Here is a 6,000-nt window from a genome sequence, read left to right on the forward strand (position 1 = left end):
TGGGTATGATTTAGGCCCATGGAAGAGTCAACCAGCAATTTGATTGAAGCCACACTCTGCCTTGTCATCCAAAGATCAGAACAGAAGCCTTAATTAGCCTAGTTGATTAAGCAAAAATCCAGTTTTTGGTGGTTACCTGGGAGACTGTTTATCACAGGAATCAATATGGCCTTGAACATCATTAAAATGAATAACAATCACAGGGAAATAGCTACATCTCTCCTATTTTTCTCAGTTAGCTTTATAAAGACACAGCATGCAGTTTTGACTGAATGATAGAGACTGCCCCTAAATTATTTTAGGGGTCAGAATGAAACTTAATTTCTTTGGGTCGTGTTCCGTTTACTGCTTCCTACTCTAGGCACCCACTTTGGAAAAGGGATTGTAATTTTTATCCTTGTTCTTGGGCATTGCAAGGCATCTTTCAGAGATTAAAAAGGGACTTGAATAAATTGGAGTTCATGCTATTGATACCTTTGGGAGAATAATCTTTGCTGCTAACATTTATTGTCCAAAGATTTGAAATGATAAGTCTAGATTATGAAAATGTCTTTTAACAAAATAATTTGAGAAATGCTATTCATTTACAAATGGAAGACTTGGAAGAGAGAAACTTTTAGAGGAATTACTCTACTGTGTACCACTTCTTTCTCCTTCTCTTATTGGCTTGGCTTTATCTTCTTGGGTTCCTTAGGAGTAACCTCTGCCTGCTTGATACTAAGAACTCTTTTTAAACTCATCTGTTCATATCTTCATTGGAGACATTGTTAAAGTATGATCTTTTTGTTCACTAATTAAGAAAATAACAAGATTATTTTTTTGCATGATGTAGAACAAGGGCAATTGTACTATTATATTACCTTTTGTTTGATCTTTTATTCTGATGTCTTAATTCTAATGAAAATATTTATTTTTAATAAAATAATTTTTCTCTTTGCACAGACTTTTTGAGCTGCTTAATTTGGAATTTTTGTTTAGTTTGGTTTGTATTTTGAGTGGAAGAAAGAACAAGAAGAGAGGAAATATGATTATCTCTGTGTTAACTTTTTCCTGACCATGTCCATGTTTTGATCGATAAACCTCAGAATACTTTAAAAGATAACATATCTGGTTTGTGTTCTCATGGAAAGGAATAAAAGAAGGAAAAGTCAGATGTGTTAGGATATATTCTATAAATTTTTGTGGATATTATCCTTAATACAATTTTATTAAATTAATAGGATCTACTGGTATACAGTATAGATAGCTCTAGGCTTCCTTGGTAATTCAGCTGGTAAAGAATCTGCCTGTAATGCGGGAGGCCCCAGTTTGATTCCTGGGTTGAAGATCCCCTGGAGAAGGGATAGGCTACCCACTCCAGTATTCTTTGGGCTTCCCTGGTGGTGCAGATAGTAAAGAATCCACCTGTAATGCGGGAGACCTGGGTTCGATCCCTGGGTTGGAAAGATCTCCTGGAGAAGGGAATGGCAACCCACTCCAGTATTCTTGCCTGGAGAACTCCATGGACAGATGAGCCTGGCAGGCTACAATCCATGTGGTCGCAAAGAGTTGGACACGACTGAGCGACTTCCATTTTATTTCATAAATAGCCCTGGGCTTGGAATCCAGAACTGCGTTATGGCTCTAGCTTTGCTACCCATGACCTAGGCTAATTATCTTGCCTCTTTGCAAATAAAATGACATCAGAAAAGCTGAGTTACCTTTCCAAAGAGATTCCTAAAATCAATCCTAGTTTAGTCTAGACTTAAGCTTAATTGAATGTAACAACCCTCACCTTATTTAATCATGGAACCACACCTAATAATATACTGTAGAACAAGAGATCTGGGGCTTCCCCGGTTGCTCTAGTGGTAAAGAACCCGCCTGCCAATGCAGGAGACATATGAGACGTGGGTTCATTCCCTGGATTGGAAAGATCCTCTGGAGGGGGCCATGACAACCCATGCCAGTCTTCTTGCCTGGAGAATCCCATGGACAGAGGAGCCTGGCGGGCTACAGTCCATGGGGTTGCAAAGAGTCTGACACAACTGAAGTTACATAGCATGCATGCAGAATAAGAAATCTCCACAAAGCTATTTAGAAAATACTGAAATAAATGGTCACCCTGTTTAGCTTTAATATGTATGATAACATGATTTTCTACAGCAGCTAAAGTAAGAAAATATTTTCTATCTCTTCCGTTATGGTGCCTTTACTGTTTATAGATCTTTTCTAATGGATGTATGAAAAAGGTTTTCAGGAATGGGACTTTGGCTAGCAAAGATGGAAAGAGTAGGTATCCTTCCATTTATCTAGCTCTGTGTCCTGAATCTTAAATATGTTAATATTATTGCCATTAGAGAGAATTGCTTTCAAATGAGAGGAATTAAAACTTAACATTCTCTTGTTTAGCCAGCCACTGGTTGGTCTTTTTATGGAATAAGAGAGTAAAATTTTAAATTATCTTAAAACTCTTCTTCAATGTTATTTTAGTGCATTTTATATATTTAACTAAACCCCAAACTACCAAAAATTTTCAGAGGTCTCTGTTATTTCTTAGTGTTTGCTTACTCTGGAAAACAGATTTTATAGAATGGCTTTTCTTTTTGATCCATGCTAAAGCAATCATGAAAAGCGAGCCATCATAAAAACTGTTTTTTCAAAGTAGATGATGTGACTGGTCTCATAAAGGTGAGTGGGTGGAGGAAGGAGCTAAATAATACTGACCATAATTCAGTTAGGTTTGTAATCAAGACTAAATGGAGATCAAAAAGGAGGAAATGGGGATTTAGTCTTCACACAAATAAAATGTTTCAAAAACAAGAGACAACTGGATGAAATTGAATAGGCTACACAAAAAGGGTAAGGAAATGGTAGGAGTAGATGCAGATGGAAGAAGGAAGAATTCTAAGAAATAATTTACTAACTTTCTGCTTGAGGGATGGACTTGCTGTTTAAATGGAAGTTTAGAAAAACTCAAATATTAATGTGTGCAGTAGCACCCAAGAAGTTTAGTAAGAGATTAAAATGGTTTAAAAAACAGCTGAGAACTTGTGAATGTTCTTTTTCTCTAATTTTTTACTGCTTCTCCTATAGTCTCCATCTCCAAATACTGAACAATTCTTAAGTTCAATTTGTAGTAATTGCACCTCATTGGCTCTCAATGAATAATGAGACACCTTAGTCAATTATAGTTTTCTGAATATAATTTTCAGGACTATTCAAGTTCACAGATAAAGTAGTTATATAAATATGACAATGCTTCCTCATTAGTTTTATGCTCATGACAAAGATTTTAAACTGTTCATAAGGTATATGGAGTGAAAACTGCACTTGGAGTTCAAGAAATATTTAGGAATTGGAAAATAATTCATTTTTATTAGAAGTAGATGTAAGAATGGACTATGTTTCAGTGATGTTAGGAAGGTAGTATGGGTGTAACAAATGGAGAGCTTTGGCAGGCAGGGTGAGCATTTGGACTTTATTTTGGTTGTGATGGGATCCGTTGTGGACTGTCTTTTTTCTTTTTTTGATCCACAGAAGGAAGAGCAAAAACTACACACATCCCTGTGCAGGATCTAGACTTAGAAAATGGTAGGAGTCAAATAAACAGAGGCATAAGGAGTTATCACATGGATAGATGAAGGACCAGGATGATTATTGTCCAGAAGCAATTACTTGCCAACATTCCTTGATATCACTGAAAGGTTGAGAAAAATGAAAACAAACAAACAAAAAATAGAGTTATCAGTTTGTCTGTACTTTAATGACCCTCAAAAGAGCAGTTTATTTTTGTGTATGGTGTTAGAAATTAGAAAGTGTTCTAATTTCATTCTTTTACAAGTTGGTTGATCAGTTTTCCCAGCACAAAGATAAACTCAAAGTGGATTAAAAATCTAAATGTAAGACCAGAAACTATAAAACTCCTAGAGGAAAACATAGGCAAAACATTTTCTGACATAAATCACAGCAGGATCCTCTATGACCCACCTCCCAGAGTAATGGAAATAAAAGCAAACATAAACAAATGGGATCTAATTAAACTTAAAAGCTTTTGCACAACAAAGGAAACTATAAGCAAGGTGAAAAGACAGCCTTCAGAGTGGGAGAAAATAATAGCAAACAAAGCAACTGACAAAGAATTAATCTCCAAAATATACAAGCAGCTCCTGCAGCTCAATTCCAGAAAAATAAATAGCCCAATCAAAAAATGGGCCAAAGAACTAAATAGACATTTCTCCAAAGAAGACATACAGATGGCTAACAAACACAGGAAAAGATGCTCAACATCACTCATTATCTGAGAAATGCAAATCAAAACCACAATGAGGTACCATCTCACGCTGGTCAGAATGACTGCTATCTAAAAGTCTACAAACAATAAGTGCTGGAGAGGGTGTGGAGAAAAGGGAACCCTCCTACACTGTTGGTGGGAATGCAAACTAGTACAGCCACTATGGAGAACAGTGTGGAGATTTCTTAAAAAACTGGAAATAGAACTACCATATGACCTAGCAATCCCACTGCTGGGCATACACACCGAGGAAACCAGATCTGAAAGAGACACGTGCACCCCAATGTTCATCGCAGCACTGTTTATAATAACCAGAACACAGAAGCAACCTAGATGTCCATCGGCAGATGAATGGATAAGAAAGCTGTGGTACATATACACAATGGAATATTACTCAGCCATTAAAAAGAATGCATTTGAATCAGGTCTAATGAGGTGATGAAACTGGAACCTATTATACAGAGTGAAGTAAGTCAGAAAGAAAAACACCAATAGTGTATATTAAGGCATATATATGGAATTTAGGAAGATGGTAATGATGACCCTATATTCGAGACAGCAAAAGAGACACAGATATAAAAACAGAGTTTTGGACTCTGTGGGAGAAGGTAAGGGTGGGATGATTTGCAAGAATAGCATTGAAACATGTATATTATCATATGTGAAATAGATCGCCAGTCCAGGTTCGATGCATGAGACAGAGTGCTCAGGGCTGTTGCACTGGGATGACCCAGAGGGATGGGATGGGGAGGGAGGTGGGAGGGGGGTTCAGGATGGGGAACACATGTAAATCCATGGCTGATTTATGTCAATGTATGGCAAAAACCACTACAATATCATAAAGTAATTAGCCTCCAATTAACATAAATAAATTAATTCAAAACAAAACAAGAGCAGTTTAAGCAGAGTGATGGAGGTTGAGGTCAGATTTCAAGGGACTGACAGTGGTTTAGAGTGCAAACTAAACATCGCAAGTACAGTTTATTTGGAAAAAGTTAGATGGCAAAAATAAGAGGGAGATGTGGTAATAGCTTAAAAGGTAGAGGAAGTAAGCTTAGAATTTTAAGCATGACATCATTTGTATACTGAGTCAGGAGAAAGAGGAGAAAGAATAAATGCCCATAAGTGAGGAAATTGTATTGAAAATAAAGGATTTTTTTTTTCTGGGAAAAATATCCAGAGGAGACAGGAAGAAAAGAGAACAAAGGTATGAATATAAGCATTGGTATTGGTGAGACATTTTACAATCTGATAAGAAGGACAATATTGGAAAATTCAGTCTTAATTTGAAGAAAACAGGGAAAACCACTAGACCAATGAAGTATGACCTAAATCAAATCCCTTGTGATTATACAGTAGAAGTGACAAATAGATTCAAGGGATTAGATCTGATAGAGTGCCTGAAGAACTACAGACAGAGGTTTGTGCCATTGTACAGGAGGCAGTGATCAAAACCATCCCCAGGAAAAAGAAATTAAAAAAAGCAACATGCCTGTCTGTGGAGGCCTTACAAACAGCTGAGAAAAGAAGAGAAGCTACAGGTAAAAGAGAAAAGGAAAAATATACCCATCTGATTGCAGAGTTCCAAGGAATAGCAAGGAGAGATAAGAAAGCCTTCCTCAGTGATCAATGCAGAGAAATAGAGGAAAACGATAGAACGAGAAAGACGAGATCTCTTCAAGAAAATTAGAGATACCAAGGGAACCGTTCATGCAAAGATGGGCACA

This window comes from Odocoileus virginianus, chromosome 14, assembly GCF_023699985.2.
Source record: "Odocoileus virginianus isolate 20LAN1187 ecotype Illinois chromosome 14, Ovbor_1.2, whole genome shotgun sequence".
In the NCBI taxonomy this organism is placed as follows: Eukaryota; Metazoa; Chordata; class Mammalia; order Artiodactyla; family Cervidae; genus Odocoileus; species Odocoileus virginianus.